Source organism: Elgaria multicarinata, chromosome 3 (assembly GCF_023053635.1).
Source record: "Elgaria multicarinata webbii isolate HBS135686 ecotype San Diego chromosome 3, rElgMul1.1.pri, whole genome shotgun sequence".
NCBI classification, from domain to species: Eukaryota; Metazoa; Chordata; class Lepidosauria; order Squamata; family Anguidae; genus Elgaria; species Elgaria multicarinata.
In genome coordinates this window covers 40083404-40104017 of record NC_086173.1, presented here as the reverse complement: position 1 = coordinate 40104017, position 20614 = coordinate 40083404, and the positions used below count along the sequence as shown (strand labels likewise).

The window sequence follows — 20614 nt, the reverse complement described above, 5'->3', positions numbered from 1 at the left end:
TCAAAGACAAAAAGTAAACAGGCTTTTCAACTCTTCACATTAAAATAAAGAGGCAACCGCAGCTATCTGCGGCGCTAATCAAAAGTATCAGATACGCTTTTCAAAGGGAAAGACTGAACTCTGGGCACACTTTTAACTTTGGTGTGGAGGGAGCAAAAGGGGGGCTGGAAACAAAAAAAAACAAACCCTCCTCTTAATTATTGCATTGCCTATAAAGTCAAAACATGCAAAACAGCATGAACTTTTCCCTACTACTAATGATAACATCTGAGAAGTCCCAGGAAAAATATCTTGGATCCCCACATTGTTAAACCCATTTTGCACCAAAAAAAACGGGGGAAATCCTTCAAGTTTTGACTCCCTCCCTCTTTCTTTGGTAGATAACTCAAGGCAAAGAACAAAACGTGCTTTCCTCAGCATCTGGTTTCCATTTCTCTCCCACCCACCCCAATCCTTCAACTCCTTAAACATTTAGATTGTGATCACCAGAAACTCTTCTAAGCACAATGTTGGATGCTCCTCGGAAGCTGCACATTAAGAGTTAAAAAGAAAATGGAAAGAACGAGACAAACTTGACCAGAGTATTATTTTAAAACTAGGTCCGATTCATTACTGATCAGTTGCTTATAAAAGTATAAGTTATATTATTCACATATTAAAAACATCCACATGTTAAAAACTTCCACCCATTGGAAGAAAAGGATTGTAATTCCTCTCCCGCCCCTTGATTCATCATGCTATTTGTTTATTTATTTAAATGTAGTGAAGTTCCATCATTTAAGCGTTTAGTGCTACTTCCAGACACCTTTCAGTAGGTTGCACAGCACAGAATGGGCTTCCAAAGTTCTCTACAAGCTTTCAATCAAATCAAAAATCCAATCCAGTAAGTATTCAAAACTAATCAAAAGATATGAGCAACTCGGCTTTCGGCTTCCAATACCCCACCAACACCTCACACGCCATTCCACAGCAGAAATTAACACACATATAAAAGTTCGATGTGTCGCTCTCCCCACCCCCACCTCACGCCCGATCAACTTTTGCTACGAGTTGATCTTGCAAAAAGCCTGTTTAAAGTAGAAGAGAACGCTGCTACTCTCTTGTAATGTACCTGAACCGGAGCAGACATTCCAAGCCTGGCAGATATATCCTCAAGCTCTCCCCAACCTTAGAGCAAGCAACACTCCGATCACACACAGAAAGCGTGTGTGTAATGGGGCTGAGTGTTGTCAAAGGACGACGACAACAACAACAACAACAAACGGTCCTTTAAAAATAAGAATCTACATTCCATAAGGCGCCATACCCTCAAAATACAATCCTGAAAAGGGGGTGGAAAAATATTAAAGGGGGAAAAAATCTCCAGAAATGGCGACTGACTGAAGGGAGGGGGAGAGATTTGCCGAGAGACCTCAGGAACAGAGAAGAGGAATGGGGGGCAGAGAAGTCTTAAAACCAGTTGCTTTCTCCAAGTCCCGCGGAACAACTGACCCCTAAGTAAGCACGCAGTGCCTCTTTGGAGTTCAGAGAGGGTGCTGATAGGAAAGGGAGGGGTGAATGAGAAGAGGTGGGGGGAAAGAGACAGGGAGACATCCGCATCCTCATCCTACCTACAAACAAAAATAAATCCTAGGTCTCTACCTCCCCTGCCAAAACAGAAAACATTGTGGGAAACAAGAACACAAAACCCTCCCCACTTTACCGGGATGTATAGTTCGGGGGTCTCGGGGAGGTCTGTGAAAGACACCCCCTTCACCCCCAGATCTCTTCTCCCCCCCCCCTCCTCCCCATGCTTCGGTTGTTATCATGATTATTCATACAAACCCCGGTCTATCTTCTTACCAGGCTCTGCTTGCTCATAACTAACACATAAATAGCTTTCCTTAACAACTTCAAAGCTCCAGCCAAGAGGACATCAAAGCGATCCGGGAGAAAGGGGAGGGGGAAGGGAGGGAGGCAGGCAGGCAGGCAGGCAGGCAGCAGCCAGCTCGGGAATCACATACATTCTTTTACAACTTACCATTGATCCAGTAGTTTTGGTGGGGCTCTTTTCCCGCCCCCTCCGTAAACGAACGCTCGGTACTTCCTTAAAAAACAACCCCCCCTCAAATCCACCTCCCTCTCTACGAAAAGAAGAAAAATAATCCGCAATCTTGCGCCGATTCCACCCACCTCCCCTTATATTTTCATCATCCACCTCCTCTCAAGCTTCGCAGTGGCATCTGAGAGTAAAAAGGGGGGGTAATGGGGGGGTGGATTAAGACGTTGCAGGAAATGTATCAGTGGAGCGAGAGTTCGGTGTGATCCTCTCCTCCCTGCACTACCCCCTTCTGCTTTAACCCAAAAGAGGGGGGAATCAAAAGACCTGATCCCTCCCCCACTTCTCCTGACCCCCCACCCACCCCCCTTCTTTCAACTCAGGTCCTGTTTCAAGCAGTCATTCCATGCACCAAATGTCCTCCGGGCTATTCCAACAAACACTGAGATGTGGGTTTAACTGTGCACATCAAAGTGAACAAACGAGAGAACGGTCCTGTAAGGGAGATAAGCGTCTTTTCTGCAACACCTTCCCCCTTAAAACACACACACACACAAAATAAAATAAAGGCACACTTTTTACTAGCGCAATATCAACCGAGACGCCAACACCGCAAACTGGCCTTACACATGGGCTAGAGGGCTAATTATTTTGCTCCCCACTTTAGAGGGTGTTTTTTTTTTTACGCTGAAGCTTTTAGACTTAGATTATTATTATTATGGCCTCTTGAGTTGTTACTAAGTTGCCAGGACCTTATCAAAGGGAAACAATCTCTAGCCAACTCCCCCAGGCTTTGGAACGTCAGAAGTAAGTGATCCTGCCGCCCCAATCGTATTATCCCTGCAATTCTCTCAGTACTGTAGGAACCTTAAAGGGACAGGCAACATTCCCTCCTCCCGGTTCTGCCAGCTCCACTCCCTGCATTTAACCCTTCCGTTGCTCAATCAACTCAGCCCTTTCTTTGCAAACTATCCTTCCTCCCACCCCCTCCTTCCTCTCATGAGATAAAGATCAATTGCTGTTTGAACTCTCTTCCTTTTATTTTCTCATACAATGCAAAGCAACTGCTGTATTGCTCTTTTGGAGTGGAGGATTGGGGTGGGGGACCTACGGTCAACTTTAGTAAAGCAAGACTGTGAAATCATTTTGCGGTACAGCTCCCCTCCCCCACTGCCGTTTCTTCTTCTTTAAAGTTTCATGTTAGAAAATTGGCCTTTTCCTTTTCTTTTTTATTCTGCATCTTAACTAAACAATATCTGATTGTAATATAACTGGCACACCAACAAAACTGTTCTCTCCTCCCCCCCCATATGTTAAATATTAAACAGACACGGAATGCTTTAGAAAAGACTTTAGACAAAAGGTTCTAATTAGAGATTGGATCTGGTGTGCAGGTTTCAGGCCAATCCACCTCCCTTCCCCCATCATACTCAGTTCCCTTATGAAGTCTGGATCTGTTGTCTTTTAGATTTTTTATTTTATTTTATGGGCAGTCCCAGAATATAGAAATCCAAAACCTCTGAACTTTATGGAAGTTCTAATGCCACAGTGCATCTGAACTCAGAGATTCCAGTCTGTTTTTCTCTTCATTTTAATTCGCTCCTTTATGCCTGCATGCGCACACACATACTCACTCAAATGCATTTTTCTTGTCTTCATCTATGTGCTTATTTCAGGGATTTAATTTTTAATTGCATTTACAAAACAAGCAAGACTAATAAGCATGCATAAAACTTGGCAACTGGTGTCTTTTTCTCAATAGTAGAAAGATTGTCTTTAATCATATTATTATAATTAGTTTTTATCATGCAGCCCAGAGACCTAGCCCATTGTGCTAGGAGCTGGACAAATACATGGGAACCACAGGGCCTTTTTAGAAATGAAGGCACTCAAAAGAATGTAGTTGACTTGCACCCTGATCCTATGAAAGTTTACTCAAGTCACACACAAGTCCCATGGTCCAGAAGGAAGTTCTCCCAAGTAAATGGGCATGGATTACTACTTTAGGACAAAAAGATAAAATCCCATGTGCATACTTCTTGGAAATTGAAGCGGGACTTACATGCATCTTAACAATTTACTTATGGTGATCCACGTTGCGTGCCAGGTGCTTTCCCCAGCTCACCCCCAGATCATTTGGCCCTATTCATTTACATAAAATTACCTTCCTGAATGAGGAACTAGATTTTCAAAGGCAGAACCCATCCTAGTGCTCAGTAGAAATTTGGAGGGGGTGGAACTAGAATGAAGAACTTTCATTTAAGCATTGTACATCCCAATTCTGTAAGTGCCTATTCAGAAGTAAGTCTCAATGAGGCCAATGGGACTTCTATTCATGAGTCCCATACTGTGTAGTACATGACAGGCTGAAGTGAACACTGAAAAATAAAAACACCAAAGGATGTTCCTGCTACTGTCTGGCTCTTAGAATATGGAGCACTGATTTCCCTCCCCTATTTGTCAATGTATGGGCAACAATCCAACCTCATCCTGAGAGAGAATGAACCAGGATTCACTGCTGTGGTTCTTGCTAACAGCTGACAGTGAGAGATATAAAGGAATTCCAGAAGCATTATGAGGTAGAATTGTCCCTTTCCCAAAACCTGAATGGCTGGGCAGAGAAGGTGGGATGCCCTGGAGAATTGGCTATTCCATGGTTGTCAGGAGGATGCTTGCCTGTTGTTCTGGAAACTGATCAAGAAAAGTTATGTGGATGTTTTTGAGTGCAAGAGCAAAATATGTCACTGATTTTAAACAAAAACAAAAATGTGTGCCCTATGTATCAAATATCTGGGAAACACCAACTTACTTTCAAGTAAATATGTACAAGATTACTGCCAGTACTGTGAATGTTTACACAGATTGAAATCCCAGTGTGGTCACTGGAAGTTATTCCCATAGAATTGCATGGATGTGGATACAACTGTGAAGCCCAATTCTATACAGTTTTTTCCATGTCCAGACCCATTAAAATCAATGGGCTTAGATATGCCTCGCTCTACATAGGACTCTAGTCTTCATAGGCCCAAATTAGGTACTTTACACAAAACAGTGCCTCATAGTGCGTTAGGAACAGCACTCCTACTGAAGCAAGAACTATGGCCCATAGTTTCTGAACATCAGCTTTTTGGTGAATCCAATTTGTGTTAATACAAAGACTCCGCGCAACCTGTAATTAGCTTTCCAGACCAACTTTCATAACTACAAGCATGCATTTCTGTTGCTCCTGGATGCATTTCACCCACAACTTGCTCCATGCAACCTGTATGTGGCGCACAGGCAATGTAAAGACCAACTGTGTACATTAGAATTCCCACCATCCAGAGCTAGGATGGGTCAACCCCATTACTATCAAAGCTGCTGGCCAAATGAAAGCACTAAATGGTCATCCTTTGAGGGGCAAGCAGGCAACACTTTTTTGAAATATTGAGAATAGGAGGGGCAGGGGAAATCCCTTCTAGAGCTTTTCCCCCACCCCTTCTTAGGATGTATCGGCTTGGGCCAAAATCCCCACTTAGGCAGAAATAGAATTGAACGACATTTGTCACTCGATATTTTATGTAGGGAAACGGATAAATACTTCTAAAAATATCGAGGGTCAAAGGACGTTTCAGGACAATGCCAGAGCTTTGAGATATCTGGCGATCAGAACTAGGTTTCTTTGGAGCAAACTGGCGCCGGCACTTTGAAGGGTTCTCTCAGAAGAGTCTCCCCAACCTACTCCCGGGATAGTTAACTGGACGACTGGAAAAAATGTGGACGTGGCGGCGGCGGGGCAATTCCGCATTTAAAAACCAAACCAAACAGGTTCTTCTAAGGAGAGAAGTAGAACTTGGCACACGACCCCGCTTGCTCTTTCCCCCTGATGCTCACCAAGTCAACTCGGAACGGAAGCAATGGGTTTCAAAGGAGACTTACATCCAGGTAAGTACGCTTAGGAGAGCCGTCCTATTGCATCCCCCGCCCGCCGCGGAATGAACGGTGCCCGCGCTGCGCTGCGCTGCCTCCCCAACGGCAGCGTGCTAAACCCAAGCCCCTGCCTGCCTGCCTTCTTCCACCGCATCGCAGGAGACGCGCTCCAGAAGACTTGGCAGCTCCGACGCTCTCCCTGCTCGCGCCCAAAACCGCGCCGGTGGGTGTGACCCCGGCACTTCCCATTGGCACTCCAGCCAGATCTTACTCCCCCTCCAGGCTTCTCCGATTGGACAGTCAGGTGGCGGGGGGGGGGGGTGGACGCACATGCCTGCCGTGGAGACATTAGCAGAGCGCGCGGAGGAGGAGGAGGAGGTGCCGCCCCCCGCGCGCTCTCCTTTGATTCATGAAACGCTCTGCGCTCTGCTCTCCGGCGCGATGCGTGAGAAGGCATTGGATGCGACTGCTTCGCCAAGCCACCGCCCCCCCCCCGCTCCGATTTGCTTCGGCAACCTTAAAAAGTCCAGGCAGAGGGGCATCCTTAGGAGATCAGAGAGATTGACCAGTCAATGAGAAATCTTAAGTTTTGTTTGCCCTTTAGACAGATGCGCAGAATTTTCCCCGGAGGGGAGCTACGTCTATAGCTTTTTAAAATGATAGCACCTATTGATCATTTTTATAGCCTGGTTCAGACAACACGCTAAACCATGCTGCTTAACCACAACATGGTTAAGGGAATGCCCTTAACCATTGTGTGGTTAAGCAGCATGTCTGAACCAGGCCATTATAAGCCCTTTCACGATACAATGCAAAATATTTCTTGGCTCTTCTGTTTCTTTCGTTTATGGGAACACGTGCACACGTGGTGCAGTCCACCACCCCAACACCTCGCAAAGGTTCAAATGAACGCACATTCAAATATGTATTCACTTGAATGTGAGCAAAGAGACTTGCATGTAGAGCTGTAACTGCGGGTTCTGAATGTCAGTAAAGGTTGATGTTTTCTGCTGTACAGTTATAGGATTATTGTTTTCCATTGTTGTTTTAAAGTGTTCTTGTTGGTGGTGTAATGCTAGTCTACCTTTCTAATGAAGATGTTTATAAATGGAGGCAATAAAAACAATAATTTTTGTGAACCACCCAGAGCGCTTCGGCTATTGGGCGGTATAAAATGTAATAAATAAATAAATAAATACAAATAATAAAAGCAGGTTGGGTGATTTAGATCTGGGAAATGATGTGGGGGAGTTAAGTATTGCCTTCCCCACCACTGCTTCAATCAAACTCAGATGCTTTTAACTATAAAATGAAAGTGTTGGACAATGCCAATCACATCTCTAACATCGGTGGTGGGTGCTTTTGCCCCTCAAGCTTTCTTCACGCACACGTTCACACACAAACATGGGCACCGTTTCTCCATGGTGGAATCTCACATGAAGACATAGACAAAACTCTTTGCTGTCCTGGATTGTGCTTTCATTGGCCAGGCAGGAATGGGTGTGTCCATTCAGGCAACTCCTGAAGTGTTTCTCAGGGGCCAATGTGGCCTGCCCCAACCCCTAAATGTTGGCCTGTTGTAAAGTAAGCACATGCTGAGAGGCTGGGTGGGGCAGGAACAAAAGGCCTGAATGTCACAATATATGAAGTCCTTAAATTTCAATCAAGTGCCTCCCACCTACCCCAAGTATCTTAAGGACAACACATACATATCCAATACACAATTTTATAAACTTCTATCACATCCTCTTTTGCATGCTCACCCAGAAGGAAGAGGCCAAACACAATCTTTGGGTTAAATAGGGCTGCAACTTTAACTATTTACAAAAGATCTGCAGTGTGGCCAACTGCAGGAGGTGGGGTGGGGACCTGCCCAGAACCATCTCCCCTTCCTTACCTTGAGGGCAAGCACCCCTCCTTGCATCTGTTCAGCCCCTTCTTGGTGGAGGACTCCCCCATCCCCACCCCCAACTTTGAGTGGACAGTGATAGATGAGAGGCCCCAGTTATTACTATTACTTAAAGTTTGTAGAGGGTCATCAAATTCATACCCTATGCAGCTATGCAGCTTGCTGGTTGCCTTAGGACTAATCACTCTGATTCTCAGAGTGTTGCCAGGATAAAATGATGTAACAAGATACTAGAGGAACAGTGTGGTCTTACTAGTTAAGAGTGATGGCCCAGGACTGGAGAGACCCAGATTCAAATCCCCCACTCAGCCATAAAGCTTGTGTGGATGACCTTAGGCCTGCCTCTCAGCCTAAACTACCTCACATGTAGGTTATGAGGATAAAGTGTCTTGGAGTGGAGTGGAGCTCTATGCAGAAAAGGCTGAGTATAAAGAAAACAAATATTTGGATTGTTACTTTGGATCAGTACATGAACTTGAGCCTCTCTCTTCTCTGACACTCCACACCATATACTCCACTACCATTCTCTCTCTCTCTCTCTCTCTCTCTCTCTCTCTCTCTCTCTCTCTCTCTCTCTCTCTCTTGTCTCCTTCTCATACAGGCCCTGCCTCTGTCCTTCTCATGCCCTTATTCCTGGGACCACTCTGTTCCCCAACTATCTTCTGCTAGGCTTCCCTTTTTATTTGGACCGTGGCCTTCTCTGGTTCCTGCCCAGAGCTGGCTCAGCCTATATTGCAGCCCTGCATCTTTTGTGTACATATATATGCAGTTGTTTTTCCTCCTCAGGGTTCCTCCACATTCCTCTGTTCCATATAAGAGAATGGAGCGAAGGGAGACTGCTTTCCCTCCATTCAGTTACATGGAATGAGAGATGGGGCTGCCCTTTCCCCCTCATTCCATACAACTGAATGGAGCAAAAACAGCCTCCCCTTTGTTCTATGCATACACATACTGGGGCTGCTGCAATTCAGCTACCTAAGCAGCTGCCTGTACTTCCTGTTTGGCTGAGCTTCATATTTAGTATTAAATTATTGATAAACCAACTTTCAGGACACAATGGCCTGTACGCCGCCCTGAGATCTTAATGATATAGGGCGGGATACAAATGTTTTAAATAAATAAATAAATATTCACAAATGAAGTCATCCAATTAAAATCAGCATATTATTAAAGCCACTCTGAAATTGCCCTGCCTCTTCTGCTCTAGATGCCCGTTTGTCCTTCCTTCCTTCCTTCCTTCCTTCCTTCCTTCCTTCCTTTGCCCAGGGTTGCACAACCTGTCTGTGACATCAGTAGCAGCCTGCCTGTGACATCACGTGCTGCTGTCCAGTGTCATCTGCACAGTCGGTGCCAGAGGCTTCAACGACCCAACCACTATAATAAAATCCCAAATTACATTGCAATACAGATCGTAATCCATCCTGGGTCCTTAGGAAACGATGGGAAAGGAATTTTAAAATGAGAATGTTGGTGGTTTGCATATTGCTATGGCTGTCTAAGCCATTAAAAGCCACTGAAGCTTCAGTCCTATGGACACTTACCTGGGAATAAATCCTACTGAACTGCTTCAAAGTGTACCTGAATAGACTCATGTCAAGTTTGGCCCTGAGAAGCTGTGATTAGGAGAAGACAGGGATGAAATGCATAGAATACTGGGGTGCATTGATCACAAGAGTTTGGGGCAGTGCTTGTATGGGGGAAAGATAAGGGACTTATCTTAAATCCACAAGCCCCACCCCACCGCTGAGTCCCCCAGTTGTAACCAAATCATGCTCCCCGGTGAGCTTCTAAAAACAGTATCTAGGAGCGGGGGCTATCACAAAAGGTCATTTTGTATCATTCAAGTGCTAGCAGAGTCTTAAAAAGATATCCCAACTTTTAAGAAATATTTCTGGGTCCCTAGGGTGGCTGTTTTCTTTTACAGGGAAAACCACTGTGCTTCTGACACCTGCATTGCAAGCAATAAATAAATAAATCAACAGGTGACTTTTCCCAGAATATGTAGTGTGTGTGTGTGTGTGTGTGTGTGTGTGTGTGTGTGTTTAAATTTATAAGCCATGTGTCAGACAAAGAAACCAGCTTCTGATGATGATGATGATGATGATACTACTAATACTAATACTAATACTAATAATAATAATTTAAACACTTGTTAAAACAGATCATGTACAAGCACTAAAAATAATCACAAAAGCAGCAGCAGCAGTAAGCAACGTTCAGCTTCAAAAATAATCAGCTCCCAGGTCTCAAAAAGCCTAGTGTGGAACAAGTATATTTTTACTAAGCATCTAAAGGGAGGAGGCCTGGAACATGTTCTTTGGGAGAGCCTTATATGAATAATATTGGTGCCACCTTTGGTGGGTCGGTGGGTGCCCTCGTCATAGTAGAGGGTAACCTACCTCACCTTTTCCCTTCAGGCCTTGTTTCCGTCCACCAGGGCCAGCATCAGTGGTCACCATGATCAGGCACCTGCCGAGGGTCCACATCCCTGCCGGACCTGCTCCTCCTCTTCACCATTGCAACCTGCTTGTTCACCTGCCTCTCGCTCTGTCCCAGGCAATGGAAGTGGTGCGAAGGAGCAGCAGCAGATGCTACTGTTTACCTGCTCTCTGCCTGTACCAAACAAGTAAATGCTTGTTTGGTACAGGAGCAATAGCAGCTGGTGATGATGGCAGTGAGAAGCTAGCCTCATTCTGGGAGGGGGGGGCACTAGGAGGTCTTGCCCAAGGGCCCTCAAAATCTGGAGCTGGCCCAGCACTGCTCTCATCCTACTTTACCTACGGTTCTCATTTCTTAGTCTGTGGCCTCAGGTAGACTTACCTGGTATAGCACGACAGAGGGGTGAAGATCTTGCAATATTTTTATCACAAGATCTCCCCCTCTGTTTACATGCAGCGCACAATGACCTTGGAGGGAGAGGACATAACGGCCGCCATTTTTTTTGTTAAAGAAGAAGAGTGCACGAACACTCATGCGCAAAAGGTAATAATAATTTTATAAATTATAAAAATAATTTTCCCCGCTCCCCACACCCCACCCCCGATGGGCGTGGGTCCCGGCTCCTCGCAAGTAACCACGATGGCCGCGGGACAAACCACGATACCCGCACACACGTTCTGCGGTCTCAAGATCAGCCCAAGACCGTGGAAAAAGCGAGATCAAAGGCTAGGGTGAGATCCAGGGGCAAGGGAGAGATAATCTTTCCCTGCTTCCGGGATCCCCTGTGTGTCATGTGGACACACAGGGATGATCTCGGGGATTGCCCCAGGATATCACCCCATCTAGCTATGGCCTGTGTCCTAAGTCTATGTTCAGCAACCTTGACTATGGGCTTCCTGTCCATGAGCTACTCCCTGGCTGCTCAGCCTATCTGTGAAATCAATAATCACCTGCCTTTTGGTGACATCAAAAGCAACATCTTCCCCGGATGTTGCTTCTACCTGTGATGCAGCTGATCAAAGATATGAACCTTCATTCTATTTAAAAAGGTGTCAACCCTAGCACCTGTGTAACACGCATGATCAGCCATGCCAAAAGCCCTTCCCTAGCTATATCACCCTTTCTCAATGTAGTGCACATTGAACTACACACTGTGTGAAGAAATACTTCCCTTTACATGTTCTGAATTTCCCACCATTGAACTTCTTGGGATGGCCTTGGGTTCTAGTGTTATGAGAGAGGGAGAAAAACTTCTTATCCACTTTATCCACACTATGCATGATTTTATTTATTTATTTATTTATTAAATTTATATACCGCCCCATAGCCGAAGCTCTCTGGGTGGTTTACAAAAGTTAAAAACAGTGAACATTAAAATGTATACAAAATTTTAAACCATCAAAAATATAAAAACAAAAGTACACATACCTCTATCATGCTCCCCCCCCCTCTGCTTGCCTTTTTTCTAACCTAAAAAGCCCCAAACTTTCTTCATAAGGGAGTTGCTCCAACCCCTTCATCATTTTGGCTGTGCTTTTCTTTACCTTTTTTATTCTACAGTATCTTTTTTTGAGGTGCAGTAACCAGAACTGTTCATAGGATTCCTGGTATGTTCACACCATCGATCTGTATGAAGGCATTACAGTACAGTCAGTTTTGTTTTTGATCCTAATGATCCTTAGCACAGAATTTGCATTTTTCACAACTGCCATACACTGGGTCAACACATTATCCACCGTAACATCAAGACCCCTTTCCTGATTTGTCACCACCAGCTCGGTGTATGTATGTGAAATGTGTGTGTGTTGGGGTGGGGGGAGAATTGCCTCAACATGCATCATTTTACACTCACTGACTTACCCTGAACCACATTTGCCATTTTAATGCCCATTCACTGGAGAAATAGTTTTGGAACTCACAATTCCTTTTTGTTTTTACAACCTTGAATAATTTGGTGTCATCAGCAAACGTGGCTGCCCCACTGTTCACCCCTAACTCCAGATCATTTATGAATAAGTTAAACAGCACCTATCCCAATACAGAGCCTTGGAGGACCCCACTATTTTCATCCTTCCATTGCGAGAACTGTCCAGAGGTAAACACAATAACGCATACTAGATGTTTTACTGGGACCAATTTGTGATCAGTCATCTGCCTACCCCTCTCTCAACATTGCCAGTTTTGAGCAACGAACGCTTACCAACAAAGCCATACAATAATTTGTAATGCTTCAGGCATATGCATTGCTAAAAGCTAAGCTGATGAACTAGATAAGGAACTGCAAGAACAAGTACCCCTTTCATGGTTTTCTTCATGCTTGAAAGTCAGAGTTTCCTAAATTTCATCATCTTTGGAGCTGCATGTTGAAGTCCTTGTTTTTAGGCCTATGGGGAAACTGCTACACACGCATAGCAGCTACCACAGGCATCAAGGAATCTGGATTTCTTTGAATTTTCATCTGATTCCCTTGTCTGCCATTGAAAATGAATTCCCAGGCTGAGCAGATGGCAAAATTAACAATTTATATTTTTCAACTTTGTCACCTTTTACGTTTTCCTACATTAAAGTAGCAAAAGTTGCAGAGGCAGAAAGGGGACCTTAAAACCTGTGACAACAGACCTAACTAAGCCCCCTCTGTGACATGGCCTTCAGCAGTGCCACCAAAATTTACCATTGCTGGGATGTGCACTGTACATGCATCTCATTCATGAGATTTGGTTGATCACCAAAAGTCATAATTACTGGTGTTTGCTATCCAAAATGTGATCCAAGCAAAGCAGAATCAAAGAAGAAAAAGAATTCAAAATAGCTGCTACAAAACCAAATGCAGAGAAAAATGAAAGCGCAAGAAAAAGCGGAGACCTTTGGAGGATGAAGAGATCATATTGAAAGAGATCTCGCCACATGTCCCCTTGCTATAGGCTGAGACTTGGCTACCTCTCTACTTAGTTCCTGACATGACAGATATGGACACCAGTGACTCAACACACTGACTGGGTTTGGATGACACAATGACTCATGTTGGGTTATTTTACCCACCGTGGGTTATCATGTCATGTGCCAAAATAATCCACACAAATAACCAATGAAGTGCAGAGTGGGTTATTTAAACCACCGTTGGTTATTGTGTCATGTGGAGGGCACTGTTGGTTATTTTCATCTGCTACAGAATTGCTAGGCAAGAGCGGTCAAAGTGGTGACTGCTGCTCTACTTGAGTCAGCAGAACTCTATTTTTGGCAGCAAGGGATGATGGGATACAAGTGGGAGGACTTAGAGGGGGAGGGAAGGTGGGCGAAGTGTTAGTCAATGCACCATGGATTAATAATCCACTCACAGTTGCTGATAACCAACTCACAGTTGGTTATTGCTCTGATCGTGTGGGAAGTACCCTCAGAATAACCGACTGAGTTGACTATTAACCCACCATTGACTATTGTAGTGTCCAAACATGACTACTGGCTTAGCTGTCCCTCTCTCCCCCACAGGCTTCAGATGGGGTGTCCACTTTTTTCTTTTCTTTTTCTTTTAATGTAAAGCCCCATATGAATGCTCATCCATTACTTTCTCCACCATCCCCTTAAAACTAAAAACATTTTTAAAAAAAACTTAAATGCAAAATTGCTCCAGAGATTGTCAGTGTTGTGTTTCTTAGAAAACTTTTGTTTTCGATGGGAGATAAATGATGAGGTTTGCTAGGTAATCTACAAAGCTTTTATTAAGCAGCAAATACTTTTTCTACTTGAAGAGAGTCTAATTTTTTGGAAATTTGACCCTAGGCAGAACTCTGTAAACAAAGCGAGACAATTGTCTGATTAAGGAGAATAGGAAGGGTTTTTTTTTAAAAAAAAATGCTTGTAAATTCAGAGAGTTTGGTGTGGAGGCAGGTTCTGGCGCAATGCTAACCAGACCGACTTTCTCACGCCTTCCTTCCACTCTGAGTGTTTTAGCTTCCGGCGGAGCCCAGCATCAGCTAGCTTGTCGGGGCTCTTTCCTCCGGAAGAAAGCTCACTTCCCACTGAGTGTGTAGGATGTGGCCTTGAGGAGATAAGCTCTGGAGAGGGCTGACTTCCAGCTGGTGAATCACCTGCGAGAGCTTCCTCCTCCACTGGTACAGGCTGGCTGATGTCTGGCACTGTCTCCTCTAGGTCAAATCTGATTCTGATTGATTACCTGAAACACCTTCTCCCAAAACAGGGGCAGTAGGGTTAGACATGACACCCAGAGCGTTTCCGTGATATCACACGGTGTCCGGGAGGGGAGAGAATATGCTTCAAAGTTGCAGAGCTATTGTTAGTTGGAGCTTCCCCCAACCTAGTACCCTCCAGCTGTGTTGGACCACAGCTGCCACAATTCATGGCCACCTGGCTGGGAAGTATCAGCCACCAGGTTGGGGAAGGCTAATAGAAAGAAGTACATTTGGAAGAGTTACCCCATTACATCTGTCTTCACCCTTTAACATTTCACAGTCTTTGCTCTCAGGACCACTCTTAAAGACAAGAGAGAATCCGATAAAAATGTCTCAGGCATAACAACTTTACACTCCTGTAAAGTTTCTTTTAATTTCAGTGGGGCTTCAGCAGTTCACACCCAGTTAGGAAAGGTTCAACTGGGGCAGAAGGGGGGGAGCTATTCATTCAGTACCCCCCTGATTTGGTGTATTTTGAGGTACCATCTGGGAAATCATATTTGGCTGCAAACATCCTTAGTGGCAAACCACAAGACAGTAGCACTATGTTTAAAATATACAAAGAATCTGATCATCTTACCATGAATAAATACATGACATCATCGAAACACTATGGGGGATATTGTTGTTGTCATTTCTTTACCACAAGGAACACGTGCTGCCCAAAAGTCCCTCCCGGCTCCAATGGAAGTCAAGATTTCACCCAGAGTCAAAAACCTGCTATTCAGGCCTTGCAGCTGACATCACATATGCTGTCACATGCAATGCGAGTTGTAGCATTCTCACCAGTGGTCATGTTGATAAGGAGATCAAAGGCTTAAAACTACTTCAGCTGAAGTGATGGAACAGGTTTGATCAAAATGAAAGGAAGGCCCTGTATATAGAACACATGAGAGGCTTGGAGCCCACATGTGGGTTGATACCTTTGAAGTTATTCTTTCCTCTTTTCTTTTCTTTTCTTTTTAATTGTAAATTACTGCATAGGTGCATTAAGCTGCTCTCAGTAGTGCTCATATGTATTTGTGGATTTTATAATAAGTCAGAAAGTACGTGACCAGCCCTTTTTCCTCCAGCCAAAAAGTGAAATGAATTGCAGCTCCCAGGCAGGTCAACACAGCTCCTGATCAGATCAAGGAAGTAAGCAGCAAGAGGATGGAAGCAAACCCTCATTGTATAGGAATGGTCTGTAGGTTCCCACCGTTCCCCCTCCACAATGGGTGGCAATTCCTTCCTTTCTTGTTTTAAACTCCATACACGTATTATTTAGCAAGAGCATTTACATCTCTGGCCAGTTTAAGGCTTCTATTGCCACATTGACTATTATTATGATTAAAAGGGCTTATATACTGGGTACCAGGGTTGCCAAATGTTATTGTTCTCTGCTCTTGTGCCTTTAAATGTGGCTTGCTTGCTTTATTTATTTATAGAACCATACACACACACACACACACACACACACACACACACACACGTAAAAAAAAACCCAAGCAAAATAAAAACAGCTAGCAAGTTTAATATTTATTTATTTACTTATTTATTTATTTAATTACATTTATATACCGCCCCACAGCCGAAGCTCTCTGGGCGGTTTACAACATTTAAAAATAGTAAACATTAAAAGTATACAATTTAAAACACACACACACACACACATAAAAAACAGTATAAAAACAACATAATACATAATTAAACCTCATCAAAAGCCATTATTAGCAGTTGATACTGGTTATTCTTCATGCCATGAAAAGTCCCAAGTGTTGATTTCTGCAGATCAAGTTACTGTTAAAGGCAGAGGAGCAAGCCAGGCCAGTTTTCTGGTCAATTAACAATCCTACCAGATATGGTTAGAAACATAAATCCTTGTGCTTCCTAGAAAGGGGGTGCAGGGAGGAAGCAGGAGTTGATCAACCTGTGCTGATAACCTTCCTATAATCATTATGAAAAATAATAAAGGAGCCACAAGAAACATTCTTAAAATGTGACAAAGAGTCCTGTGGCACCTTAAACACATTTATAATGGCATGAATATGCCATATTGTTATGCCGTAATAAATTTGGTAGTCTTTAGAGTACCACAGAACTGTTTGTTGTTTTTGTTGCAACAGGCTAACATGCCTACCCTTTTGGAAATTCTTAAAATATGGTTCTTCTTTGTAGCTCCAGCCTATACATGTTTACTTGAAAGTAACCCTCACTAAATTCAATGGTTTTCCAAAGTAAGGCTGCAATACCATGTACATTGAGACATGGTTCAACCACCATGGGTGAATTTCCCTGTGTGGGAACCCATTGTGGCAACTGCCACCATTTTTAATATTTGGGGCACAGTGGGGTTGCCCAATAGCCTCTTGTTACATGCAAACCCAGTGAGGATGGGTTCTTGGGGTGGTTGACAAGCTACCCAGAAACCATTGGCTGTTTTAGGGTTGAGGATGGCTTATTAACCATGCCAACAAGCCACCCCTGCTGCACCCCAAAATGGAGGTTGCTGCCGTGCTGACAACCATGTGGAAAAATTCACCCACACTAACTTCTCATTATATGCAAACCAGGTCAGGTCAGAAACTATGCAAGAGTGGGCCTTTGAATCTGGCTGTGAATCTTGCCCCTTCACACAGAAATACCTTTGACTTGATCCACACACTAACAGCTTCCTGGCTCCTATACATATAAGCTCTGTGTATGGGGATGAGAGATCTGGATTGTGTCTCCAGTGTTTCGTATCTGTAATGTTTAATAACCTAGCTTAGTTGTTGTTTTTAAAGGATTAGAAATATTAATGGAGATTAGGTTTATCCACAGCTACTGGCCATGATAGTTAAATGGAACTTCCATATTTAGAGTTACTATAACTGGTATATCAGATGCTGAAGACAACCAGCAGGAAGAGGTATTTTATCTGGCCAGCTCCTGATACAATCAGTACACTGGCCTAAATTTTAAAAAATTAATTGATAGATTAAACAATTAATTCTACCCAACTGTTAAAAGCCCAGGAGCCCTCTCCTCTTTTATATCTGACCACTCTCATCCTCTATCGCCCCTTGTTTTACTCAGGCCTAATCTACACCAGCCGTTTATTCCGAAATAATATCGAGGACATCCCTACCGCGCCACATGGCATTCACTTATTCCCGTGGTGATCTAGGGACCACCCCCCAGTAGTTCAGGAATATCGCAGACTCCTTTTGCCATGTTTTTTTCAGCTCTCTCGCTATGATACACCTTCAAAAGCATCATCACAGGGCACACGCTCTCCCATAACGTCTCTCCTTTATTCCTGGGAAACTCAGCTTGCATGTGCCCTGTGAAGGATGATCTCTGAAGCTGGGAACCCCATGATCATTCCTCCGCCCTCTCGAAAAGGCTCTAGGTGTAGATGAGCCCTCAGTGTTTGGGCTGGTTCAGCTTTTTCGCTCTCTGACCATATCACACACAGTTACACATTTCTTTCAGCTGTTTGCTTATAGTGAAAAGCAGGTATGGAAGCTAGTGGGAATAGGGGAACAATGAAGTGACTGCTTAACCCTTTCCCTTCCTTCCATTTGTCTGCTCAAAATTATACAAACTTTGCCAAGCTGCTTTACCAATTTCCCCCACATGTAGAAAAGCAGCATGTAACTACTTATCTGTATCTATACATGCACACATACACAAGCTCACACACCATCAGGTTAAGCATTGAGAGCCAATGTAGCACAGCAAACCAGGGTGTTTAACCTCCATCATGAACTCATCCACAGTCATTGCTCTGAAAAGGAGCTGCAATGGGGCGGAGGGAGGGAGCCAATAACTCGCATTTGTCAACTCCATTGGGACTCAGGAAAGTGCCAGAGGGGGCGGGGAAGGACAGTTCAAGGCATAACAGCAAGAAGATGACATTACCAAGTGGAAATCACCCCCCCTCCCCATCCTTTGGTGCTCCTTTTCAGAGCGCTTTGCTGACTTGTTCTTTTTCGGTGTTTCTGAATTGCGCAAATGGGTTCATACGTTCTCTTAGTACTATTGCACCCTCCCTATTGCAAGTGTGCGCAGGTTAGCCTATGCGCTGTCTCGCTTTGTTGATTTCCTAGTATATTACCGACTCCTCTTCCACACTTCCATACAAGGAAATTGACAAGGTGAGACTTCACATAGCAGACAGGTGAATCTGCACATACATGAAGAGCCAAGGAAAATTATGATGGTGGTGGTGATGATCCCATTTGTATACTTCTGAAGCATCAAAAAAAGTGGCAAAACAGTAAGTGCTCAAAAAAGTGGGGTAGCAGGACAGAGGGGGGACTGGAAAGTTTCCCACCATAGAGATGAGATGGGTTGCTGTGCAAGTGACACCAGGATATGTGCAGGGAGCAGGCAAGAGGACTTGAGGGGGAAAGAAGCCACACCAAGCTGCCATGGCCCTGATTGTCTCTTGGAAATAACATGGGTTAATGAATGAGCAGGCAACCCACCACAGCTTATTTCCCAAGGTGACTTAACTGGCCTGCTGATTCAGTTCACACGAACAAACAAATTATTGTTAACAAACCATGGGTTGTTTGCGAGTTCACAGGAGCAAGCAGGCTGGTTGCCACACACTTGTCTGTTTCTGCTTTCCTAAACAACCCAGGGATGCCCAAACCTGGAAACCCATGGTTTATTGGTGGGATAACTCTGGGCTGTTTAACCCCTAAACAATCCAGAGTTTCTGGGTTCAGACGTAACAATAATATCCCAGGAATGGAACATTCCAGGCTTGTTTAGGAAAGTGGAAGCAGCAAGTGTGAGGGAGGCAGCACATTGCTCCATCCTACATCCCCACAGCTAACTATGGGTTAAATTCACCACAGTTATCCATTACATATGAACCAGGTCACTAGGTGGCTCTAGGCAATTCACTATTCTCTCAGCGTCAGCCCACTATCTGCAAAATGGGAATAATACTGACCTACCATTCAAAAAGTTGGATCCAGATTTACGTTGAAACAGCTGCGCTGGTGGAAGTAGACTCCCTCACCCACTCTTTCCTACGGCAGCCCCTGCAACCCCCTGAAAATGCTACACAAAGAGACTAGAGACCCTACTGAATGGGGTGAGCTGTGGTGTGCAGGGAGGGGGCAGGGGGGGGGGTGGATTCTCAGAAATTGGGAGGAAGCACCTGCCATGAGTGGAGCCCTTCTTCTCACAGAAATCCCTGCTTCTTGTAGAAGGCAGATTCTGGATCCAACCCACAGTCATAAGAGTATTCTCCATGAGTGGAATTTGGACTAAGTTAGTCATGCTAATTTAGTCCCACTGAAATGTATGGGACAAATTAGTCACAACTAAATTCAGTTCCATTAATATCAATGGGATTGTATTGAAATGCGTTCTTCTTTATATTAAAGCATAACCCTCCCCACAACATCCAAAGTAATGATTTTTATATAATAGTGCACCAACTGCCAACAAAGTTTAAATATCTGGTTTTCATAACTGCAAGTATTTAACCAAACTCTATTTTTATATTATCCATAGGCAGACACCCTCTTACAGCAGAGGAACTGGAAAGAAGAAAAGGATTGTTAAACAGAGTTCAGTAAGAGAAAAAACACAATTCTATTGGATTTGAAGCTGGCCTTGTAAGCCAACAGACTTTTGTTACTGGGTTGAACTCGATAAGAGATACATTTTCTCTTCCTTTTATCCTCTGAAACTTCTCCATTATCCCCACCCCCAACTTTTCTCGCCTTGATATTTTGTTCAACATATTCCCACTATCAGAACATTGCTTTTCTTGGCCAGTTTTCCTTCAAGAAGACATTAAAGGCCCTGTATATCTGCACTGAATGTTTCATTCCAGTTGATAAAGCAGATGAAAATGCTTTGCAGTCTATTAACAATGCTTAACTGCTTTTCTTCACTCAGATGGAATATGGATTTGAAGAGTGGGTGGGTGTAGATATATCAAATTTGTGAAACATGGAATAATTAGTTAGATAACCATCATAAGCATTCTGAATATTCAGAAGAGGTCTTGGTGGGCATTCTGAAACTAAATGGAATATCGCCAAGAACTTCGAAGGCGGGACTTCTCTGTAGCAGCACCCACCCTCTGGAAAACACTCCCTCGTGTGGTTTGGGAGGTGGAAAACGTAACATCCTTTCAAC

At 44.0% G+C, this 20614-nt stretch overlaps 1 protein-coding gene across 3 annotated transcripts in view; it reads right to left on the bottom strand.

Annotated features, from left to right (window-relative positions):
* Nucleotides 1-5996, bottom strand: part of AXIN2 (axin 2) — a 47454-nt gene extending 41458 nt beyond the window's left edge. Inside the window, exon 1 of one of the 3 annotated variants that reach the window (XM_063120038.1) lies at nt 5957-5996. The gene's annotated coding sequence lies outside the window, so the exon portion shown is untranslated. Of the gene's footprint in view, nt 1-1842; nt 1906-2020; nt 2325-5956 lie in introns of those variants that run through there. The other 2 variants (XM_063120037.1, XM_063120039.1) reach the window with 2 other exon arrangements.
* Nucleotides 5997-20614: the final 14618 nt, after the last annotated feature.